Genomic DNA, 15,079 nt, shown 5'->3' with positions numbered 1-15,079 from the left:
GATTCAGATCTGAACACCCCAACATTTGGTGGTACATTCTTCTCTGATTAGTAATTTGTGTGTGTCAAAATGCTTTTCCCTCCAAAGATACAAAAACATAAGACTTAGGCTTTTCTTTCATTTTTTTCATTGGCTTCAATTTTTGGCAAGCCTTGCGCTCAACTGTGTTATTTAAAGCAAGCAAGACATGGTTAATTTTGCAGCTGCATCATAGTTGCACTTCTACGGGTAGCTGCTGCTGCTGTACAACATGGCTTTATCTTTGAGTTAATTCCCATTTCTTTGACAGAATCACGTGGCAGATGGTCTTATCCCTATAAACACCAGGAAGTAGTTTGGAAAGTACAAGTAGAAAGTCTTGGAGCCCCATAACTCCCCACCTAAGCACCAGTTCCATTTACGACTCCCAATCAATCTCCTTTCCAATGAATCCTCAAATTCACCAGTCACTGAAGAGGTAGGAGAAGGCAGAAGCTGTTGGAAAGATGGGCTCCCCCAAACCATGGTCAGGGAGAGAAGTGGGACACTCTCCCTCTACTTTTAATGGAGGAAGGAGAGCTGTGTTTTCTATGAGTCTAACACCTGTTGGGCAGATTTTATGTGTGAAACTGAGAGCACAATTTTGCCCATTAAAAGCAAGCCAGTAGCAGTGGGTAGGATTGAAATAATCCAGCACAATACCGCTGCAATACGATCACCCTTTACAATGCGATAGCACTCACTACCATGGTAGCTCTTTGCTTCTTAACAGTAAAGAATGTGATCTCTTTTATAGTTGTGTTTTAATCTGGTTTCTGATACTGCACAAAGAAGGAAACCTGCACAATATATGAAGAGAAGGATTTGTCTGCGAAGTCTGTCAGTTTCATTTCAATTTTATCTGTCACACTGATTCAGCTGCATCTAAGTAAAAGCTCTCTATATACAGAAAGAGCATCAGATAGCATTGTTGACTATCTCTGGAAGACAGAATTGAAAGGATCCAAATGTAGCTTCAAAAATAGGGAATCGTATTAAAGTCCAGGATCTTGAAGTAACAAGCATGACACCAGCAGCAAAGAGAAGTTAGAATATAGATTTATTGATAGTGGTGGTTCATCAGCACCATTTTGCTGTTTACAGATATTTACAGTATATAAATGATAGGCCTGCATGACTGCTCTTATCAGAAATCAAGTACCTGCCTGATGATGATTTTGGACCTCAGGCTAACCTGACCAAACGTATGGGCCATTGTTTTACTTGTATACTGTATTCTAATTTTCTTCTGCCACTCCACAGGAAGAGATTCATTTGACATATTAAGACCTAATATTTTTCAAAACACTAATAAAATGCCTATTTCTTATATAGCACTTTTCATCAATAGGTCTCAAAGCATTTCACAGTCTTTAATGTATTTATTCCCACAACACCTCTATGAAGTAGGGAAGCATTATTATCCCTGCTTTACTGATGGGGAACTGAGGCACAGAGAGGCTAAGTGACTTGCCCAAGGTCACACAAGAAGTCCATGGCAGAGCAGAAAATTGAACCAGGTCTCCCATGTTGTAGGCCAGTGACCTATCCATGTGTAGAACTGATAAGTGAAATTGTTTTTAATTGTTCACTTTATTAATGTAACTTCTGTTCCCCATTCACTACACTTGCCTACACTGTAACTTCTGTTCACTGTTTGCCATCCACTACACTTGTCTATAGTGTAACTTCTGTTCACTGTTTGCCACATTGTAATTCAAACCGCATTTTAAAACACTCACTCCATTTTGTAAAAGCTTCCTCCACCTTCATTTTTGCAAACCCTGCTGTAATCTTATTAGTTTAGTTTAGATGTGTGAATGAGTATGTATGGATGATGGAATCAACCTCCAGCCCCAGCCTGTCCTGATGAAATAAAGTTCACAGCCCACCGGCTGAAGATGCAGACAAGAGCCCTAACAAGTAAGAAGAGTCCACCCTAAAAGAAAGGTACAATAAGAAGATCAAAGCCAGGTCGAGCTGAAAGTCACGCCTGCAATTGATGGTGATCAATCACCAAACCGCAGAGCAGCGTGACACAGCAAGACCTATAGACTCTGAATTCAAACTAAAGCCTACAAAAAGGAGGTGAGATGGGAGACTTTGGAGGGTAACATTCTGCTGCCAACATGGAAGGACATCGGTTCATGCCAACAGAGACCAGCTCATCTTGTGCCCGCTTCCTGCAGTTAGCTGCCCAACTAAACCAAGCTGCAAATCAAGCCATGAATTTAGTATTCAGAACTGGTAACTATGGCAGCAGCTGCAGAACATTGATGGAGGGTGTGTGTGTGAATGTGTGTGTGTGTGTGTGTGTGTGTAGGTATTAGGTATAATGTGTGTGTATAAGGATTAAAATATTAGTTATTGGTCATAAATGAGATTGTTATCCTAATAAATGTGGCATCTTTGTCTTGCCCCCTGAAAGATCCTGTGTAGTTTTGTCTATACAACACATGGAACCCTACTTCCTGTTCCCTTAGGTCTGGATATTAGACATTTTAACCTTAATTTGTAAAACTTCAATCCAAAAAATGCTGTCAGTTTAAGTTGCAACCTTGTTGTCCTTTAAACAAAAATAATGCACCCTACATTTATATAGTACCTTTCAACTTAAACTGCTTTACAAATTATATAAAGGGTGAAACTTTATAAGCTTCTGAGTGAATTAGGTTCTTAAATCCCTAATTCAAAAGTACTTAAGGGCCAGATTCCAAAAGATTAGGTGCATTTGAAAATCTCACATGGCACAGTCTGCATCTTTAGGTGTCTAGATACTTTTAAAAATCTGGCACTTACGCTTCTAAATGCTTACATCATATTTTAAGATGGAATTTAGGAGCTTTTGCAAATTTTACAGCAAATCTATATTCTAAATGGAATAATGTTATCTGTTGTTGAACTGCAGACACAATGAGGTGACAACTCTTTAGCAGAGTTAAACAATACTAAACAATAGTTTGGAACAGGAAGGGAAGAATAATTTTGTATTCCACTGAAATGGCAGAGGAAAGCAAGGCCACCCAGAGAAGGGGGCAAGTGGGGCAATTTGCCTCAGGCCCCGGGCTCCACAGGGACCCCCAAGAGAACGGTTGAGGCTCCCTCCCCGGACCCAGCCTGACCCCATCTCCACCCCTCTCCTGGAGCCTCAGCACATCCAGCAGCGTCCCTGAACAGCGGCAGTGTGGCTCCGGAAGGGCCCCTCAGCTCCACCCCGCTCAGAGCCGCGTGGTCAGGGAGTGGGGCTGGGAGCTCTGGGCTGAGCGGAAGGAGCTGAGCTCCTGGAGTTCCCAGCCCTGCCCTCTTTCCACGCGGCTCTGAGCGGGGTGGAGCTGAGGGGCCCTGCCGAAGCCGTGCTGCCACTGTTGAGGGAAGCTCCTGGATGGGCTGAGGCTTTGGGTGAGGGGGGACCCTCGGTTAAGAGGCCGGGGCTGGGGGGTGGTGGTTAAGGGGCAGAGAGTCCCTGGGACAGAGAGGGGGCAGAGGTTGGGAGGTGCGGTCAGGGGACAGGAAACCTGGGGGGTATTGGATTGTGGGCGTTCCGGGGGTCTGTCAGGACTCAGCAGGGGAATGGATAGGGGTCAGGGCAGTCAGGGGACAGGGAGGGGGCAGAGGTTGGGGGGGCGGTCAGAGGACAGAACGGGGGGTTTGATTTGTGAGGCATTCGGGTTCTTATCAGGAACTCAGCGTGGGTGGGATGGGGTCAGGTTAGTCAGGGGACGGGAGCAGGATGGGGTCTGGTTGGTGGTGGGCGTTGGTGAGGTCTACGGGGCGATGGGGGTACAGTGACAGGATGGGTCGGGGTTCTTGAGGGAAAGGTGCGGCGTCAGGGGAGGAGTGGTATGGGTTGGATAGGGGGCAGGGCCAGGCTGTTTGGGAGGACAGCCTTCACCTACCCTAGCTCATTCAGCAGTTTGAGGCTGCAGAGAGCAAGCATGTTAGTTTCATTAGGGCTGACCATCTCCTCTTCACTTCTCAATGCCAATTATAGTCTATATTAATTTCAGTGCCATGGGAGATTCATTCAGGGAGGGCAGCTCATTAAAATTAGGCACTGGGGAGGGATCACATGAGGAGCATATCCTTCCAGCCTGCAAGGGAGACCTCCCTTTCCTACATTCCTGAGGTCAGAGGGTTAATTCAGTGGAGTCTCATTATACTGTAACTCTTTTCACATAGCAAACCTCTAGATGCGACCTCACCGCCTCATAAATTAAAACACATTTTTTATATTTGACACTTATTATAAATGCTGGAGACAAAGCAGGCGTTTGAGGTGGAGGCTGACAGCTCGCGACCCCAGTATAACCACGTGACCCCCAGTTTTGAGAACCCTGGGTTATTTAATTTTAGAACCCTGTGTCCATTCACATGCATGTGCTATTATTGAGCATTTCAGTTTTCACAACATAGGCTCCATCCCAGATTCTGGAACAAGCTCAAATGCTCATTCGGTGGAGTTGTACATAAGCTACTACTAAGACAAACTCACAGTAACTGTCTCCAGTTTGTGAGGGACCTCATAAGTCTCTAGGAACAGATAAATGCATGGAGTTAAGTCCATTAATGGCTATTAGCCAGGATGCGTAGAAATGGTTGTCCCTAGCCTCTGTTTGTCAGAGGTGGAGATGGATGCAGGAAGAGATCATTTGATCCTTAGCTGTTGATTACTCCCTCTTGGGGCACTTGGGAATTGGGGGCCCTTGTCGGTAGACAGGATACTGGGCTGGATGGACCTTTGGTTTGACCTAGTATGGCCATTCTTATTTCTAACCTAAATGAACCCAAAGTTATGGAAACAGATATGAGTCAAGGAAGCCAGCAGAGTATCAGAAACCTGGAAAAATCTCTAACTAGATGGGCTCAGGCGTTTGGTCACAAGCTGAGGTGGTTCAAAAGTTTTGGATTTTTTTTAAGCAGAATTTTTTAATTGTTTCTTTAAACAATCAAACACAGCAAGCAGCAAATATTTGGCCACATACTTCTGAAACCACAAACCATATTCAGGTTTTGGCAGACTAATTTCAGCTTTTCAATTAAAAAAAACAAACAAACAAATTTTGAAGGAAAGCAGACATTGTCCGTGATTTTTTTCTGCTTTTTAAAAACCCCTCGTTTTTAATCCAGAAAAAGTTTTGACAGAAAGGAAGGGGCTCCCAAAATTGCTTTGCCCCAGGCCCCCTGAATCCTCTGGGCGGCCCTGGAGGAAAGTTTTAGTGGGTAGAGTGTAACTATCCAGACAGATTAGAATACTGGGTATAAAACCCCTACTTTTATAAAGAGGGCTACTGTAGCTCATGACCATAGATGGATAGGAGAACTTCAGTTTGTCTAACCTAATATATGGCACCGTCACCAATATGGCAAGCTCAACCAGCTTTCTCGGATATGAGTTTAAACTTGACTATCAGTGTTAAGTTCCATGTATTGTGTTGTATCACCAGCAAGCACTTAGGTTTTTCATAGAATCTCCCATTCAAATATGCTGACCCAGCTCACCCTTCTTTAGCTGTTGCTCTTTGATAAGATCATTGCTGGAGATGATATTGCTAGATGATTATATGTAACATCTAGGTGTTACAGTTCAGATCCATATGCATCTATAGTATGGCATTTTAAATTTGTTTGAACCCTTATACCATAAAAGCTGTATGGAAAATAAAACTGAAAGAACACATTGCAGATTTATTATGCAAACATCAAAAGAGGGAACTAACCTCCTCATTTAAAAAAAATGATTTGAAAGCAACCAAAAAACTGTGGCCAAATGATACAAAAGGCACAACTATCATTTTAAGTTGATCATGAAATGGTAGTTCAAATGCAGTAAATAACTTAAAAAATAATCACAGAAATAGATGATTTCCCATGTGCATCTGTATTGTGCCTTCCAGTCAAACAATTCCATACATACATTAATCCAGCTAAACTGAGACTAGTAATTATGTGAGTCTAATCCAAAATTCATCAAAAGTCTCCCATTTGTTTCACTGGACTTTGGATCAGACTCTCTTAATGAAGATTTAAAAAAGAAGTTTTGAAATATTTAGGGAAAAAAAAGCTTTGACTTTATTATATCAATTCTGAATTTATGCTATTATTTGCCTTTCGACTGGGCTCTGTTAAGTGGAATCATCCGAGGTCTGTAATGGAGCGCTTAATGTAGACTAAATATTATCAGGCAGTATTTGGGAAGAACTTTTTGATTAAAGCAAATGAAATAAAGATCTTTTGTTGCTGCTCAGTAACATGGAATGGAGGATAAAGGATAGGGTATAGTAAAATTATAGTTGAGATAAATGAGACTGCCAGGACATTTGAGCTCATTGTGAGGTCTTTATGAGTCCCTTAGAAAGTATAAGGATGTTTTTACCATCTCAGGTGTAACGATCCTCTCTGCTAAATGAAATCATCTGACCCAAGATCCTTGAGTTAGATACTCTGACAGGAACAGCTTTGTATCGTATAGTACTTCCATCTGCGACTGCATTGAAGGAAACTCTTTTTCACAAATTAAAGGCTTGTTTACTGTCAGCTCCCCATTAAATGTTTTCATTGTTATTCTTCATATTTGTTCCCCTGGAAGGACAGTGAACTAAAAAAAGATACCTGCTACTTGCCAATACTTAGGAGTAATCTGAGTCAATACTAGGTAATTTAACTGGGAGCTATATTACTCTACTTGGTTTTGTAATCAATGAGATCTTCTGGCTGCAGCATTAGAGAAGACCAGGAATACCCTCAGAAACCAGATCTGGAGATAAGAACAGTGCAAAAACAAGAACTCATTATTAATGTAAGCGATGTAAACTTTGAATACAAAAAATAAAATCTGCCATAGTGCCCTCAATTCAGTAAGCTTTCCTAATATAAAAACAAACTAGCCAAACATTTGCTGGCCACAGATCTTAGAGTAAGAACTTTCTACAACTGCCATTTATTTCTAATACCTAAGAGGGTTGAAAGCCCTGTACTTAAAGGCCTCAATCCTGACTCATTTTGGGTCACTTCCGGGCAGGGCAATTCTATGTCAATCACCTTGAGTCCTCCCCTCTTCTGTGTATTTGAGATGAGCACCAAACTTCAGAGCCAGCAAACTCCATTAGGAACAAGGAGCCTGTTCTTCCTCCTTTCAGAAGAACAGTAACAAACTACAGCATTATATCCCAAGCGATGGTTGACTGCTTGTTTCCTCTGGCTGAAACCTGTGCTGCTTCCCACAGTTCCTGTTGGCCTGGAACAGTGAGTTGCAGCCACTGGGAGCTGCGGGAGGCCATGCAAATGTAATCAAACTGTCTGGTGGCCCACCAGTGGCTTACCCTGACACGCCGCAGGTTGCCCACCACTAGCCTAACTGCAGCTATGCAATGGGAACTCTATAAATCAAAGGCATAGCCTGAGAAATTCATAAAATTCCAAATGCCACAAGGTTCATGGATACTTTGAATGACATTTGAGGCCCATTGAGATCCACCACTTCTGGTATAAAACAGACTAATACTTCTAATTATACTTTTGTTTAATAAGTTGTTTTTGCTAAAGGCCCTCTAGACTGGTCATCCCCATCTTTGCTACAGTCATGTGTCACTTTCATCTCTGAAGAAAGTATCTCTTGTTTGTAAAAACTGTTGAAAGAATTGGTTGATTGTGTCAAATGAATAGTTTGTGTTCATTTTATAGCTAAAGCTGGTGGAAATGCCTGTAGTTAAGATTGTGTAACACTTTCCATTATCAGTATACGAGCAACGGTCAAAATAGTCAGATCCCACAGGTTTTACTGTCCTGTGTTTGGGGAGGAAGAACCTCTCCTAGAAGATAGGCTGAAAATAGGAAAAATGCATGTTTGCTGGAGTTTGATGACTTACAAGCTTGAGATAATGTATTGCAGCAATTTATTTTTTTTTAATGGTGCAGAATGGGAAAGTGCTAAACATGTAATTTTTCAGTCATTTCACACATGCCATCAGCAGAATAATTTGAAAGGATAATGATGTACAAACCACCTGCTATCTGGCAGCTGCTTAAGTATCTACATGTGAATAGAATATGGAACAAATCAGAAGATTTTAATTGCCCACTGATGTAATAGTGCCTGTTCTCTTGGAGAATGCTCACTGTACAGTTCAATGAAGTTGCTTTTCTTTTGAAGTAGTCCTAGAGAGACTTTTTTTGATAGGCAACAAATGAGGGGAATCTCCACAGGTATTTACAATTCTTGTCAGTGATTTGGCACCAACTTGACTATTAAAAGGTGGGAAAATATGTTTGATGAGTAAAACATGGAGAGCTTTGGAAAGTATCAGAACAGAGAGTGGCTAATAGCATGTCTTCATACGTGAAAGACAACAATAGTTTCTTTTAAGGGAAGTAAGTTAAACCACCTCAGACATATGGTCTGATCAAGACTTCATTTTACTAAATAGCAAAATTCCCATTAACTTCACTGGAAGCAGGATTTGGACCAAAACTGTACAAAGTGACAAGTGAGTTTCTTATCATCTGTAACATTTAGACAGCTGAAAATGTGGCTACAGGATGATTTCTTTTTATCCAAAATCCATTTATACACATGTGCATCTATTATACATTTAATAGAGAAGGGCAGAAACCAAAAGTTGGTAGTTGACACTCCAGAACTTTGGGAGGATTTTTCTTGGGATCTGGATCAAAACACAGTAGCTGTCCTGTATCTCTGTAGCGGACTAAAAGCCTGGATCTGAATGCCCCAAAAGAAAGTTTGAGATGATCTAAATTCACATATAATATGTCTAAGTATTTGTTTCTTACTGTTATGTTTAGTTTTGTCTAGGTAGATGACCAGCTATACCTGAAAGACAATAATACAGGAAAAGTTGACATAGGACATTCCCAGAACAAATAAATCTGGTTATCATCATAGGAGACTTCTTAAAAGTTTAGCATAGTCCTTATTTTGTACCTCTAATTTCTAATGACTTAAAAATGTAAATTCCTACCAATGGGATTCTTTTGGTAGGTATTACTGATGGGTCCCAAAAAGCTTATCCATAATTTTTTAGATACAATGGGCTAGAGTCACAAAAGGACTTAGACCCATAATTACCACTTTAGGTGCCTAAATCCCAGAGTCAGGTCCCAGTGGGATTCACAAAGCCCTTGCTCAGCTGCTGGTGGATCCTGTTAGCCCTACACCTGCTTGGCACCTAGATTTTTGCAGTAAAAATTCCCTAAGACACCGATGTTTTTCCCTTTGTGCATACACACTGCGGCTCAAGGCCAGGAACCTGAGCACCTGAGCCCCAGAGTGAGTCATGACCTGGGGGAAGATAGGCAAGTGAGGGGAGGAATGCCTGTGGGGGCCCAATCCTGCAAGTGTGCTCAGAGCTCATTTGCCAGACTGGGCTCCTATAGGTTATACAGAATGGGACAAGATGAAGACCACTCCCTCATACCTTAGCCACTGGGCTAAAAGTTATTCACCTGGGATGTGGCAGACCCCTGCTTCCAGTCTCTCCCTCTGCCTGAGGGAGCATAGGTGCATAATTAGCATTGTGATTCCCAATGATTTTCTAGATACCTAGAAGTTAGATGTCATAATGCTCAATGTCACCATGCCTAAGTTACTTTTTGACTCGAGCTCATTGAGGCTTGGTATACAAGACAGTGGTCAAGCTAGTATCCATGAAAATTGAAGTGGGTTGGATATTAAATTAATATTATTATTTGTATGATGTTAGAATTGAATTGGGGTCCAATTCTATTAACAGCTGTACAAATCTATAAAGGAAAAGATTGTCCCTATTCCACAGAATTTACAATTTAGTTGACAGTACCAAAAAATGAGTATACTTTGTGACAGACCCAGGCCAGTGAGGTACAGGAGTCTGGTAGAGGGCAAATATACTGGTCACTGGATGAGTAGTTTTCTGTTCCCTGAGTGACCAGAGCAGGGGCTGCACTAGAGTAATCAGGAACCTGCTAGAACCAATTAAGGCAGACAGGCTGATTAGAACACCTGCAGCCAATCAAGGCAGGCTAATCAGGGCACCTGGGTTTAAAAAGGAGCTCACTCCAGTCAGGGAGGGGGGAGCCAGAGGAGAAGAAGTGCGTGTGAGGAGCTGGGAGAATGAGGCGCAAGGAGCTGAGAGTGAGAGCGTGTGCTGCTGGAGGACTAAGGAGTACAAGCATTATCAGACACCAGGAGGAAGATGCAGTGGTGAGGATAAAGATGATGTTTGGAGGAGGCCATGGGGAAGTAGCCCAGGGAGTTGTAGCTGTCATGCAGCTGTTACAGGAGGCACTATAGACAGCTGCAATCCACAGGGCTCTGGGCTGGAACCCGGAGTAGAGGTCGGGCCTGAGTTCCCCCCAAACCTCTCAACTCCTGATCAGAAACAGAAGAAGTTGACCCAGACTGTGGGGAAGATCACTGAGGTGAGCAAATCTGCCAAATAAGCACAGGACCCACTAAGGTAGAGGAGGAACTTTGTCACAACCCAAAACTGGAAGGCATGAGGGAGGGAGGATGAAAAAAGAATACGAGTTTACATAGGCCAGCTAGATGGTTTGAAGTTGATTAATTTAAAAAAACAAAATTGAATTGCCTGAGGGGTGTGAATGTTGTGGCCCTCTTGAGACATCTGGACAGACATGTGCAGTGCTGAGGAGGAGCCTGTGGTCATGGTAAATGTTGATACCGGTGATGCAGGGAAATGTAGGAAGTCTTGGAGACCAAATTTAGGCTGCTAGGTATGAGCTTAAAATCCAGGACCTCCATTCTTTGAAATGCTTCCAGTTCCACATGCAAGGCCAGTTAGTCAGTCAGAACTGTGGGATCTCAATGTGTGGAAGAGACAATGGTATTAGGAGTAGAGATTTAGGTTTATTTGGAGCTGGGGAACTTTTGGGAAAAGGAGGAACAATCGGCTCCATATATAGGAAGAGTCGGTTCCATCTAAACCACAATGGAACCAGAGTACAATCCATTTAATTTTACATGCCAGCAGAGGAGTTTGGGGGAAACTGGGGCTGGGGGAAAGCTGACAGGTGCGGAGGAGCACATGGTTCAGACAGAGATATCCCATAGAGGAGAATTTATTAAAGGGGATACTGTATTCTAGTAAAAAGGAGAGGATAGAAATTGATAAAATACAGACAGGAACTGAACAGTCAAATGAAAAAAAGAATCTCATTCAGTTACATCATGAGAAGGCAGGTAACTAATTATTAATATTTAATAAGTGATTGTGTGCAAATGCAAGACATCTAAATATTAAGATGTGTGAACTTGAGAATCTGGTATTAAATGAAGATATTGCTATAACAGACATCACTAAAACTTGGTGGAATTATGACACTCAATAGAACATGGTAATACAAGAGTACAAAATATACAAGAATGACAGAGTATGTTGCAATGGTGGGGGAATGACACTATATGTGAATGAAAGCAAAGAGTCAAATAGAGTAAAAATCTTAAATGAATCAAACAGTACCATAGTGTCTCCATGGATAGAAATTCCATGTCTGAATAATAAGAATATAACAGTAAGAATACACTACTGACCATGTGACCAGGATGGTGATTGCAAAATGCTCAGGTAGATTAGAGAGGCTACAAAAACAATGGAGGATTTCAACTATCCCCAGATTGACTGGAAATATATCACCTCAGGATGGGATGCAGAGAGAAAGTTTCTAGACACCATTAATGACTGCTTCTTAGAGAGGCTAGTTCAGGAATACAAAAGGGAAGATGCAATTCTTGATTTAGACCTAGGTGGTGCAGAGAATCTTGTCTAGTTGAATTGCTCAGTAGTAGTGAACACAATGTAATTCAATTCAACATCCATGGGTGAGGGGGGATACCAAATAAACCCACCACAGTAGCATTTAACTTCAAAATGTGAAACTACACAAAAAGGAGGAGGCTAGTTAAGCAGAAATTAAAGGAACAGTCACAAGAGTGAAATGCCTGCAAGCTGCATGGAAACTTTTAAAAATACCATAATCTATGCCCTTAATAATAAAAAACAGCAAGAGGACAAAAAAATGCCACCAGGGCTAAACAGAGTAATAGAGGTGGTTAGAGATTAAAAAAAAATCTTTTAAAAATTACACGTCAAATCCTGCTTAGCAAAAAAAAGGAACTTTGGAAAGTCCAATGTAAGAGTATAATCAGGCAAGCTAAGAAGGAATGTGAAGGGCAACTAGAAAAGGACCCAAAAACAAATAGCATTTTTTTAAAAAAGGTAAATCAGAAGCAGGAAGCCTTCCAGACCACCACTGGGACCACTGAATGATTGAGGTGCTTAAGGAGTACTCAAGGAAGACAAGGCTATTGAGGAAAAGATAAATGCATTCTTTGCATTAGTCTTCACTGCAGAGGATATGAGGGAGATTCTCAGACCCAAGCCATTCTCTTCAGGTGAAGAATCTAAGAAACTGTCCCAGACTGAGGTGCGTCAGTAGAAGAGGTTTTGGAACAAACTGACAAATTAAACAGTAATAAGTCACCAGGACCGGATGGTATTCACCCAAGAGTTCTGGAGAAACTCAAATATAAAATTATAGAACTACTAACTGTTGTATGTAACCTATCACTTAAACCAGCCTCTGTGGCAGTTGAGTGTTAGATAGCTCCAGAAGTGATCCTGGCAATTACAGGCCAGTAAGTAGAACTTCAGTACCAGGCAAATTGGTTTAAACTAGAGTAAAGAACAGATTTATCAGATACATAGATGAACACGATATGTTGGGGAAGAGTCAAAATGACTTCTGCAAAGGGAAAACATGCCTCACCAATCTCTTTGAATTCTTTGAGGAGGTGGGGAGGTCAACAAACATATGAAAAAGGGTGATCCAGTGCATATAGTGCACTTTCGCTTTCAAAAAACCTTTGACAAGAATCCTCACCAAAGGCTCTTACGCAAAGTAAGCAGTGATGGGATAAGAGGGAAAATCCTCTCATGTTTCAGTAACTAGTTCTAAGATAGGAAGCAAAGGATAGTAGTAAATGGCCATTTTTTACAATAAATAGTTGGTCTCCCAAGGATCTGTACTGTACTGGGACAAGTGCTGTTCACCATATTCATAAATGATCTGGAAAAAGGAGTAGAGGTGGCACAGTTTTCAATGATACAAAATTACTGATGGTAGTTAAGTCTAAAGCAGACTTTTAAGAATTACAAAGGGCTTTCACAAAACTGGGTGATTGACCAGCAAAATGGCAGATGAAATTCAGTTTTGATAAATGCAAAGTAATGCACATTGGAAAACATAACCCAAACTATACATCCAAAATGATGGGGACTAAGTTAGCTGTCACCACTTAGGAAAAAGATCTTGGAGTTATTGTTGATTCCATTCAATGTGCAATTGCAGTAACAAAAAAGCTAACAGTGTTAGGAACCATTAGGGATAGATAATTAGACAGAAAATATCATAATGCCACTACATGGACCCATGGTATGTTCACACATTGAATACTGCTTGAAGTTCTGGTCACTCCACCTCAAAAAAAATTATATTAAGATATCAAAACAGATATACAGAGAAGGGGGAAAAATGATTGGGGTATGGAACAGCTTCCATACAAAGAGAGGTAAAAAAGACTAAGACTGTTCAGCTTAGAGAAGAGGCAAGTATGACAGTCTATAAAATCAAGAATGGTGTGGAGAAAGTGAAAAAGAAAGTGTTATTTACCCCTTCACATAAAGCAAGAGCCAGAGGTCACCCTCTGAAATTATTAGGTATCAGGTTTAAAACAAACACAAGGAAGTACTACTTCACACAATGTGCTGTGAACCTGTGGAACTCATTGCCAGAGGATGTTGTGAAGGCCAAGAGTACAACTGAGCCCAAAAAAGAATTAGATGAGTTCATGGATGATAGGTCCATTGGTGGTTATTAATCACAAAGGTAAGGGTTACAGCCCCATGCTCCAGGAGTCCCCAAACTTCTGACTGCCAGAAGTTGAGACTGAATGACAGGGAATGTATCACTTGATAAATTGCCCTGTTGTGCTCATTCCATTTGAAGAATCTGGTACCCGTCACTGTCAGAAGACAATATGTACGATTGGTCTGACCCAGCATGGCCACTCTCATGGTTTTTTTTAAATGTATTGGCAATGAATACCTAAGACATGTATTATAGTGTCTCATTGAGCATCTACCATGTCAACAAACTGTTTCCTGAAGACATCAAGATAGAAATGGGCACTAAGGAAGGATTTGAAGGAGGACAGGGTAGTGGTGTTAAAGTCTATCTAATTCATGGAAGGTTCCATGAAGTATGGAAAAAAGTTCCAAGGTACCTGTAAGAGAAACTGAAAACTGGGTGATGGAAGCTAGCATTATTAGTGAAGCAGAGTGGGTGACTGCACAGTTGTAGAGAAAGGCAAAGTTATGAATGATCTTAAAAATGAAGACCATAAACTTATATGTGATGCAGTAGAGAAGGGGAGCTAGTGAAGGGGGACTGACTGATGTGGTCAGAATGAGACTGGAAAGGTTGTCTTAGCAAGCATGTGTTGAATGGAGTGAGATGGATGTCAGAAAGGAGAAAGAGGAAGAATTTGCATTAGTTAAGACTGGAAATGATGAGATCCTGGCCAAGAGTTTTAATGGTATGAATAGAGAGAAAAGGCTGCATTTTAGATATGTTATTGAAAAAGAAACAAAAGATTTGGACACAGTCTTGATGTGTAGCTACAGGTAAAAGGCAGAGTCCAAGATAACACTCAAGCTAATTAATTGACCAGTGTAGAATGAAATAAAATGATTTGGCTTTATGAAATGTGCTAAAATCTCTATTGATATTTGATCAGAAAAGCAGGAATATATTTGAAAGAATGATGATAATTGCTCAGGATTTTTAATCTCCTGAAAATTTTGCACAATTTGGGAAACTATTAAAAGTAAAGTAAAATATAGAGCCACATGGAAAAAGAAATCCAGATGCTAAACACCTCCTTTGTAGAAAGTTAAAAAAAATGTTTTTAAAAAATAAAATATGAAACAGAAGGATGTTAATCTCACAGAACATTAATTGTTTTAGGCATACATTTTAATTATATAGC

The sequence above is a fragment of the Chelonoidis abingdonii genome, chromosome 7 (genome assembly GCF_003597395.2).
Source record: "Chelonoidis abingdonii isolate Lonesome George chromosome 7, CheloAbing_2.0, whole genome shotgun sequence".
NCBI classification, from domain to species: domain Eukaryota; kingdom Metazoa; phylum Chordata; order Testudines; family Testudinidae; genus Chelonoidis; species Chelonoidis abingdonii.
This window is presented reverse-complemented; position numbering follows the sequence as displayed.